This window comes from Atractosteus spatula, chromosome 24 (genome assembly GCF_055471065.1).
Source record: "Atractosteus spatula isolate fAtrSpa1 chromosome 24, fAtrSpa1.hap1, whole genome shotgun sequence".
Classification (NCBI taxonomy): Eukaryota; Metazoa; Chordata; class Actinopteri; order Semionotiformes; family Lepisosteidae; genus Atractosteus; species Atractosteus spatula.
This window is the reverse complement of record NC_142729.1, coordinates 9,063,693-9,074,398: the sequence shown is the minus strand read 5'-3', so window position 1 is coordinate 9,074,398 and position 10,706 is coordinate 9,063,693. Positions and strand designations below refer to the sequence as shown.

Genomic DNA, 10,706 nt, shown 5'->3' with positions numbered 1-10,706 from the left:
ACCTTCTCTAGCTCTCCTGCCTGCCTCACACCCTGCTGACAAGAGGCCAACTCTTGTATAACAACTGACAGCTGACTCCTCTTAGGCAGTGACTCATCTGACTGCCTGTCACACTCAGGTTATTTCCATTGTTTATACCGGAAATATTCACAATCCATCAACATTTATAAATTATTTTAAATCACTTTCCTCTCGGAGTCCAGATTGTTCTGACTCTCCAGAGCAGACTGGTGTTCCAAGAGGCACTATCTCTATCAGCTGCACAGCCAGCAGCTGCTCTGGTACCTGGAAACCTGAAGATGCACTAGATTACTGTCTGACTGCTGTTAGCTGCTGTTGTGGGTAAGACAGTTATCCAGGTCTGTCCAAAAACCCCACTCACCTCTAAATGAGCTTAAACAATCAGGACAGGGGATTGAGGCTGAGAAGAGTTGCATAACTATTACAGATGGACTGAACAGAGCTGGGTTTGAACATAATTTGCAAACATTGGTTAAAAAAAACATTACATTTGTATTTTAGAAATGAGCAACTTGGACTTTTTTACAAGACAAAATTACAAAAATTACAAATAACTTGAGTTTCTCTGCAATGGATTATCATATACATAGAAGTTAAAAAAATAGTTTTAGTTAGTAAGACCTTTCATCCATGATGAACAAGCCTCAACTCTATACATTGTTGAACAAAGTATTGCTGCTCTGCAGCTGTTCTCAGCCTCAGTCCCCTGTGTTTACAGTTTATGAACAGAGCAGCTCCAGCTGAGTTGAAGAAGGTTTTTGTAAGGCGTGTATCACTGTGTGAGAGGAGTATGTGCACCCTGTCCACAGTAGTAATCTGCTGCATCTTCAGCCTGGACTCCACTGATGGTCAGACTGTAGTCCAGTCCAGATCCTCTGCCAGTGAAACGCTCTGGGACCCCAGACTGACGTTCAGTTGCCCAATAAATTAGGAGTTTTGGAGCTTCTCCAGGTCTCTGTTGGTACCAGTTCAGGTAGTTATAATACCCAGTAATTGAGCTACTGGCTTTACAGTGGATTGTGACACTTCCTCCAGAGAGGACAGAGAGAGCTGGAGGAGTCTGAGTCATCACAACCTGCCCAGAGGACTCTGAAAGAAACAAAGATTAAAACAGGCAGGACTTCTAAATCAAAATCAGTAATCGGTTTGTAAAGAAAGATATAGAAGAATGGATGAGATGTGTTCAATATTACAAATAATAATAATAAAAGCCCTCACCTGGGATACAGATGAGAAGTGTCCAGAGGAAGATGGTGATAAAAGTCATTGTTGCTGTGGGTTCCGTTGCCATGAAGGGCAGCTCTCAGTCATGAAGTGTTAAACTCACAGGGTTATGAACACTCCCAGAGCACTGAAGCATGTGCTGCCAATGCAAAGTGTCTCTTTTATGCAAATTGTCTTCCTCTGTCTGTAGAAAATGGAGAAGATCAGTTGCTGTAGTGGCTCAGGTATGCAAAGCACCTTCTTCTACTGTGTATAAATCCTGTTTAAGACCAATCAATGTGATCTGAGCTGGGAGCAGAGGTAGGACTTGAAAATAGATGGATAGTTTTCCTCTGTTTTGCATCATTCATTAATCACAGGGTTTTGAAAGATGAGAGAAAGGAGTTTCTGGCTGATCCCTGACTGAATTTAATAGAGACATTGAGCAACGTGAAACCCCCAGTAGGTGAGGGCCAGGGACAGATCATAGCATCTCACTCTGTCCAACATCTCCCTCTGCTGGGGACTGTGGGGAGAGCATTATCATTACAACCCTGCTCTCCTCATGATCTCAACCCAGGAGGAGAAATTTCTCTCACACCCTGCTCTCAGCCTCCAGAGGGCAGCAGCTCCCTGTAGAAGAGAGCAGGGACTTGTAGCCTCCAGTCGACAGCAGAGGGAGCTACACTGAGGGGCTGTTCTTTCCACTTGCTGGAGGGTAGAGTTCACACTTTCACACACCGGTCTGATGCAGAGGTTTTGTTATATACAGAAAATTCAAGGTGGGGGTTGGTGTTGGGTTTTGAAGAGCCTCGAGAGGAAAGATTTGCTTTAATAAAAACTCCTTGCACTGTAATTATTCTGCAATTGCAAGTTTTAATGTTCGGAGGCCGCATGATCCTCATGTCATGAACCCTATTCTAGTGTGCACCTCTGTCCGTCAACACCTGCGCACTAGTTAAGCTATTATCACTTCTCACTCCTTATCCTATTTATACCCTCTCACTCCTCTCAGTCCCCGCTCACTGTTGAGCTCGACTTTTGACTTTCTCTTGTGCACGTACCTCTCTGACCTGACTTCTGGATACCCAACCCCGTTCAATCTTTGGCTTCGACTTCGTCTCTGTCTAGCGTCTTTTTGATTTGGATACTCTCGACCTGACACTCAGGAAACCCGACCCAGCCTTCCTACCCTGACCTCATATTCTTCCTTTCGCTCCTGGGATTTGGACGCCAAACTCATTCAAACTACTCTCTCATCACCGCATAGGGTCCGAGCAGTTATTCTCACATGTCCCTATTGACAACATTGACACCGCAGGTATTTACAGTAGGTTGAAGCAGATATTTTTTTATAGCCAATCACATTATAAATCATAATTCAGCAACAATGATTTTATACAAAGTTGCAGCTTTTTTATTATATCAGTGTTATTTAGTTAGCAGGGTATTTTTTTAATCAATGCGTTTTTCCTTGTTCCTGTCAGCTTGTAATGCTCTAATTGTCTTTATGCTTTCTCTAAGGAATGTAACTACTTAATGTTTGTACAGTATCTTGTGACAGATGGATCTTGTGGTAGTTTGGGAATAATCTCTATGAAAAAGATTACTTTAAGCCTGTCTGTTGAATCTGTCTGTACCGATCACAGCAGAACAAAAGAGATGTGCTGAAGTCAGAGGAACTAATCTAGGATAAACTGTGGCAAAGAGTGAAAGATGAACACAAAGCTTAACAAAGCAGAAAAATGTTCAAAATACTGTGGATACATACAGTATGTGATCTTTCAGAAAGTGTTTTTATTTAATAGAATATGGAAATTATAATATCTCTGCTTTCCCAGGAAATGGAGGTATTAGTAATGTAAAATGAGGACTTAGACATCCTACCAAGTATTTTACTTGCTGTAATTACACATACAGTACAGTACTGTAGCGATAATATTTTACTGCACTCAATGGGTAGAAAAAAGCTATTATTCTTGGAAAAAAATTGGAGCACTTCAGATTGTGTATGACTCTTCCAGGCTGTATTAAGATTAATGTAGTTTTGAAGCTGAGGTAACCAACTGCAATTCTTTGTGCTGGAAGTGACTCAGCAGAGTTACCAGCAGTGGCAGGAAATGGCAGGAGAATTGAAGGAGAGTCTTCAGTCTGTTCACTTGTATTTCAGATGCAGTACTGTATATACTGTACAGTACCTTATTATACACAACTAAGACTCACATCACATACATTACAATCCACAGGGAGTTCTGGGATAAATAAACCTTTACAGTTTTGCATTTAGATAAAGAAATAAAGATTTACTTTAAAAGTAATATGTGTCATTGGATTTCTTGTTCAATTAGCAGGAAAATATTGTGATTGCACAAAGACAAAGTAAAATACAACAGAAATGCCGACAGTGGAGCACGGAAGTGTACGGAGGCTTATTATTATAAAATATCTCATTTATACGAGATAGCATTGCAGAAAAGTATCTCGTATATGAGAGGCATGTATTGCGTTTACACACAAGTTTATTTGTGGACAATGGTGCCTACTATATTAATACTGTATATTGCACTGTACTGCATATTGTAACGAGACGGGGTCAGCGAGGTTGGAGACAGGAACTCGAGCTCATTTAAAACCACAGCGCTTTATAGTTGGACGTGCGTCCGGCTCAGCACCAGCAACAGAGAAAGGGAATAAAGAGAGAAACAGGGTAGAACACACTGGAGTCATTTCGCGTACAGTACGTGGTATAGAGTGATAAGTGGGTACAGATATAGAAGGGGCTGGAAAACCGGGATAACTATTTACAGGGACTCCGACAACCTATCTAGGGTGTACACCCGTTCAGAATGGTCAGCGGCACTGGCCAGTGGCTGTCCTAGTCCCTGCCCTGACCACTACCACTACTCCCGTCCTGCCCCTCGCCGCGCACCCCAGCCGTGCGCTCTTCGGCCGCAACGCCAGGCGAGGACGCCACAATATGAAATAATATTGTCCCCTGCAAAGTAGCATTGACTTAAACAACAGCAGAACATTTCCACTCTCCTCTTTTCGGGAAAAAAAATAATAAAGGAACACGTGTTCTGTCTTTTGTATACATGAAGTACAACGCCGTGTCAGTAAATACGGAAGCGCATTGCTGCCACCAAGGGTAAAATAATCGCCCTTTTTACGAGATTACAAGATAGCAATGATTACTTCAGTGTATACACAACCTGTTGTGTTGTGCACTGAACGCATATAGAAGCTACCGTGAGCTTGGCTGGCACTTTCGGTTTAATGATCGTGTCAATGTCCGGCGCTGCAGAATTAGTACGGATTTACTTCCGGCTGGGGTTTAGTCATAATGAAGTCTTGCAATTGTGAGCAAATATGAACAGAATCATTATAAGCATTAGGACCAGGTGTGTGGGATTAAGAGATCAAAGCAATGATGGCTCCGTTATGAACAGTTACACGTGCAATCAGCTCCACTGCTTAAAACTATAAGTCCGCATGGAGCGATAGAGGTATTACAGTATATGGCGATCGTGCTGTCGCATGATCATATAGAGTCCGCGAGAATTACTATATCGTACGAGAAAATTCCTTATCGAGGATTTTGTTTTCTTCAGTGGCAGCAATGCGCTTCCGTAAGTAAGCATTCCCAGGTTAAACGCTTATCGTTTTCTCCGTTTCTGTGAGAAGAGACGTCACGGGTTTCCAAACTTTCAGTATGTTCTTCTTGATGTGAAGCTGCAGAAACATGTCTGCATAGGTTGTACATTGCCTCCTCTTTAAACATTGAACGCAATACATTCACTTAACTCCATAGTAAGACTAATGCCAAGTGTTATCGCTGGAAACAGTAAACGGAACGCCAGCCGTGTGCAAGCTGTAATACGGGTTGTGTGCCGTCCTGGAATTCTTCCTTTTCAACAAGTTTTTGTTTGGCATCAACCTGTCTCTGTACACATGCACATCTGTGCAAACGGACACACAAATACTGTGTCCCATCAAAATGCACTTTTCCTGCATTTTGCTGTGTAAATCCAAATTCAAATTCATTTGATGTCAGCATACTGTAGTCTAAAAGCTTTTAATAATTATTATAATTGCTTACACTTGTACTGTTCTGTATAATGATGATTTTTTTGTAAGAGGGCTGCACAGGGATTACTGTATTATTAGTCAACAGAGGGCAGCACTGAAAACTGAATTGAGAGTCTCCGTCTCTGCTAGCAAACGCTGCTGCTCTTCTTGCTGATGTGACTCTTGTCTCAGTGTAATTGCCATATTACTGACACTAGAGGGCAGCACTGAACACTGAATTGAGAGTCTGTCTTTCCCAAAAAAACAGTGCTCTGCTCCTCTTATGTGACACTTGTCTCAGTGAGTGAGAACAGTGCTGCTCTTTCATTTCACCCTGCATGTCCAACAGATTGTTTCATCCTATTGTAACGCAACGGGGGCTCAGGCGGGCGCCCTTGCCGCATCTGGTCGGCCCCATCCCGACTGAGGCTCGAACCCGGGACTTCCGCGTCTCTCTGCAGCGACCTAGCCCCGTGAGCTAAAGAGAGATCTCTCTCCAGCCCAGTAGCTGTAGTCCTGCTATCATAGGGAAGGGCGGTGACGTCACCTGCTCTGGTACGCCGGCTCTTACACAGTACCTGACGGCCGTAAGCGTTACACTCTCCCCCGCTTAAATCGCCGTCCCCGGCGAAGGGCTATCCCATCCCACTTCTGACACCAATGTAGCGTTGCAGGTTCTTTTCAGAACTAAAGAACAGTGGAGACGCGATTAACCAGCCAAAACACTGACTTTATTTGACAACCACACCAAAACCAAACACAGGATCTACACACACATGAGGAGACTGACGGAACACGTACACATATTTAGGGTGGTAATTACCTAACAACACACTACACTTTTACAGGACTACACAGGGCACTCGAATTACTAGGACATTATTTACACAGGTAGGGTCAGCCGCTGGTCATCGTGCTGACCCTCATACTCTCCCCGGCTACCACTCCCAGCATGCCCCGCGGTACTACGAGCGCCTAGGGGCGCTTCCTCCTCACCACCAGGCGAGGGCGTTACACTGCCCCCACCTGAAGCGTCTGGCGTCTCGCCGACGTCGAACACCCCCCTCAGGCTGTACTCGTATCCGGCCAACTGCTGCGGAACCCTGCGTGAGCGGCCGCTGCGCCGCGGTGACGGCTGGCGACCCACGGACGCCCCACTATCGGCCGGCTCCAGCCCCGGCTGCTCCTCTAGAGCCTCCCCACACGGCTCCTCCTCCCGGGCCCGGTAGGGGGCCAGGCGGTCTCGGTGCAGGACCACCACTCTCCCCCGTGTTCGCAACCGGACACGGTAGCAGACCTCGCCCACCACCCCGAGTACCTCAGCGGGCCCCTCCCACGACGGCGCCAGCTTAGGGCTGAGGCCTTTGCGGCGCCGCGGGTTGTACACCCAAACCGAGTCCCCGGGCTGGAAGGCAGGCCCCCTGCAGCGCAGGTCGTAGTACCGCTTCTGCCGGACCCCCGCCTGTGTCAGGTGGGTCCGTGCAAAGCTGTGCACCCGCTGCATCCGCTGCCGCAGGTCCCACTCGTAGTCCGGTCCAGCCGGCGGTGCCGACCCGTCTCCGGGCGGCGGGCCGAAGACCAGGTCCACCGGTGTTCGCATTTCCCGGCCCAGCATGAGCGAGGCCGGGGTGCACCCGGTGGATTCCTGGACCGCGGTCCTGTACGCCCAGAGCGCAAGGGGGAGGTGGCGGTCCCAGTCCCGTTGGTGCCGGGACACCAGGGTGGCCAGCTGGGTGGCGAGCGTCCGATTAAACCGCTCCACCAACCCGTCGCTCTGGGGATGCAGCGGTGTGGTCCGCGTCTTAGTGATCCCCAGGCGCTGGCACACTCTGGCGAAGACCTGGGACTCGAAGTTACGCCCCTGGTCACTGTGTAACTCCTCCGGCACCCCCAGCCTGACAAACATCCCCTCCAGCAGTGCATCGGCCACCGTGGGGGCACTCTGGTCCGGGAGGGCGTAGGCCTCCGGCCACTTCGTAAAATAATCCATGGCCACCAAGACGTAGCGGTTCCCGGCCTCAGTGCGCGGAAACGGGCCCAAAACGTCCACTCCCACCCGCTCCATAGGAGCCCCCACCTGGTGTTGTTGGAGGGGGGCCCGGGAGCGCTCGGGGGGGCCCTTCTGTGCCACGCACACCGCACACGTTCGGCAGTACCGCTCCACGTCCCGGTGGCAAAGACCCCAATAAAAATGGCTTCGGAGACGCTGCAGGGTTTTTTTACCGCCGAAGTGCCCCACGCCCGGCTGGCCGTGCACCGCTCGGAGCACCGCCCCGCGGAGCGACCGAGGCACCACCAGCTGCCACCGTACCTCGCCACTGGAGGGTACCCGCCACCCCCGGCGCAGCACCCCGTCCTTTACCTCCAAGGCCTCCCACAGGGCGCAGAGGGCCTTGACGGACTTTGGGTGCGGGGCGAGCTCCTCTCGCGTAGGCCGCACTCCTGCTGCCCTCCAGCGGAGCACCGGCCCCACGTCAGGATCAGCTGCCTGACGCTGCGCCAGGTCTGGCAGGCCCACCCCCAGCGGCCCCTCCCGGGCCGTGGCCGCGGTGCTCACCCCCGCCACGGGGCGGACAGCCCCCTCACGCTGCTCCCGCCGGGCGCAGTGGTGGCAGTCCGCGGCCTCGCAGGGGCGCCGCGAGAGAGCGTCGGCATTGAGATGGCGAGACCCCGCACGGTGCACGACAGTGAAGTCGTACTCCTGCAGGATCTCTATCCATCGCGCCATCTGCCCCTCCGGCTCCTTAAAGTGGAGCAGCCAGGTGAGGGACGCATGGTCGGTCCTCAGCCGGAACCGGGTCCCGAACAGGTACGGCCTGAAGTGGTGGACCGCCGCCATCACCGCTAGCAGCTCGCGACGGGTCACGCAGTAGTTCCGCTCGGGCCTAGTCAAAGCCCGACTATAGTAGGCCACTACGCGCTCCCCATCCGGCCCCTCCTGCGCCAACACCGCGCCCACCCCCGAGTCACTCGCGTCGGTATCGAGAACATACGGCAACCGCGGGTCGGGGTAGGCCAGCACGGGGGCCCCCACCAGAGCTTCACGCAACCGGCCGAAGGCAGTCTCACAGCCCGAGTCCCAGTCAAAACGGCGGCCCTTGTCGGTGAGGCGGTGCAGCGGGGCAGCGATGCTGGCAAAATCCCGGACGAACCTCCGGTAGTATGAGGCCAACCCCAGAAAGCTGCGCAGCTCCGCGACGGTGCGTGGAGTCGGCCAGCCCCTCACTGCGGCGACCTTACCTGGGTCCGTAGCCACCCCTCGCGGTCCAACAACATGTCCCAGGAAGGTCACCTCCCGCCGCAGGAGCTCGCACTTGCGGGGGTTGAGCCTCAGGCCAGCACGGCGGATGCAGGCCAGCACCGCCTGGAGGTTCGTCAAGGCCTGATCGAAACTCCGGGCATGGACCAGCAGATCGTCCAGATACAACACACACTGGTTCCGCGGGACCGATGCCAGCACCCTCTCCATCAGCCTCTCGAACGTCGCCGCCGCCGCCGCCGCCTCTTGTTCCCCCGGCTCCGGCAAGCCCGCGTCCCTCGGCCTTCGCCGGGCCTGCCCTCCACCAGGTGCAGTCGCTCCCCCTGCCACACCAACTCCTGCCGGTCCAAGTCCAAACTGGCCCCCACTCGCTGCAGCAGGTCCAGCCCCAGAATGCAGTCCTCCTGGATGGGTGCGAGGTAGCAGGGGTGGCGCACCGTCGCTGCACCCAGACGGAAGGCAAGCACCTGTTTCCCCCGGACTGCAGCGAGCTGTCCCGTCACGGTCCTTAGCCGCAGGCTGGAGGCCTCCCATCCTGGGGGGTTGGTGCCCTCGGTGTCGGGGAGGACGCCCGGTCGGAGTAGGGTCACCGAAGAACCGGTGTCGAGTAGGGCCAGGCAGGGTTGGTCCTCGATTCGGCATTGGAGGTACAGGCCTCGGCTACAGCCGACTCGCCCCACGGTGGCGTGAGGGGCACCGGTTTTTACAGCGCTCTCCGGAGCGGGGGTTGAGGTGTTCAAGGGCGGCCTTCCCCGCGCTGAGCCGCCCCGTTCCCGTTTCCCGACGCCGATCGGGGAGGACGAGGCTCGGGTGCCCGGCAGAGCCGGGCTCGGTGTCCTCTCTTCCCGCAGCGGTCGCAAATCAGCGTGCGGGGGCTGTTCCGCGGGGGTCGCTGCCCGGGCTGGCTCCTCTTCCCCCTCGCTGGATTCCTCCGTCGCCGTCTCGGTCAGCCGGCAGGGCGCACTGCGTCTGGTGGCGCTCCCAGCCACCCCGAACACAGCCTCAGCCCGTGTGGCAAGGGCCAAGGCCTGCTCCAGCGATGTTGGCGCGGTCAGCTGCACGTGGCGCCGCAGCTCCTCTGGCGAGAGGGCCTTGAGAAAGGCCTGGAGAGCCATCTCCCGCTGCGCCTCCCGGGGGAAAGTTGGGTATCCTCGGCGGGCAAGGAACATGACATCCGCGGCGACCGGGCCCAGTCGCTCTCCTGGTCGGCGCCGCCGCAGGGCCAGCCTCTCCCGCATCAAGTCCGGCGCCTCCTCTACACCGAAGCGCAGCTGGAGGGCTGCCGCCAGCGCCGCGTAGTCGCCTCTGTCTTCCTCCGGGACGTCCAGGAGCACCTGGCAGGCCGCTCCTTCCAGCGCCGCCGCCAGGTGGCCGGCCATCTCCGCCCGGCTCCAGCCATTCGTCCGGGCCGCGAGCTGGAACTGTGCCTCATAGGTTTCCCAAGGCGCTTCACCATCGTAGCGACCTGGTCGCACCCGCGCCGATGGGTGTGGGAATCGCTGATCGGCTCCGGCAGGGAGGGCATCTTCTCTCCGGGGCAGCCGCCCCAATTCTACTGGCGGGGCCACTACTGGGTAGCCCTGGTAAGGGCTGTGGCCACCTGTCGCACCCAGGAGTTGCTCAGGCTCCCTATGTGTGCTGCCGATGGGTTCTGCGTCTGTCAGCGTCAGCCGGCGCTTAACAGAGTCGGGTAATGTCTGCCACGAGTTGCTCATTCTGCCCGCTTCTGACACCAATGTAACGCAACGGGGGCTCAGGCGGGCGCCCTTGCCGCATCTGGTCGGCCCCATCCCGACTGAGGCTCGAACCCGGGACTTCCGCGTCTCTCTGCAGCGACCTAGCCCCGTGAGCTAAAGAGAGATCTCTCTCCAGCCCAGTAGCTGTAGTCCTGCTATCATAGGGAAGGGCGGTGACGTCACCTGCTCTGGTACGCCGGCTCTTACACAGTACCTGACGGCCGTAAGCGTTACACTATCAATACAGCCTCTCCTAAGAGTCCAGTCTGCCTGATATTGAGATACCTCACCTGTGAACCTATCTGAGATGCTTTGCTGCCTCACACTTCTTTGTACTTTGGGATGTTCACCAGTTTCACTCTGTTTCATCAGTTTCTGTAAATGATGCACTGAAAGTATTGAAATAAGAACAGCATTTG

At 53.3% G+C, this 10,706-nt stretch overlaps 1 pseudogene; it reads left to right on the top strand.

Moving 5' to 3' along the window:
• The first annotated feature begins 7,431 nt into the window (after positions 1-7,431).
• On the top strand, positions 7,432-10,245 carry LOC148815864 (uncharacterized; annotated as a pseudogene).
• The last annotated feature ends 461 nt before the right edge of the window (positions 10,246-10,706 follow it).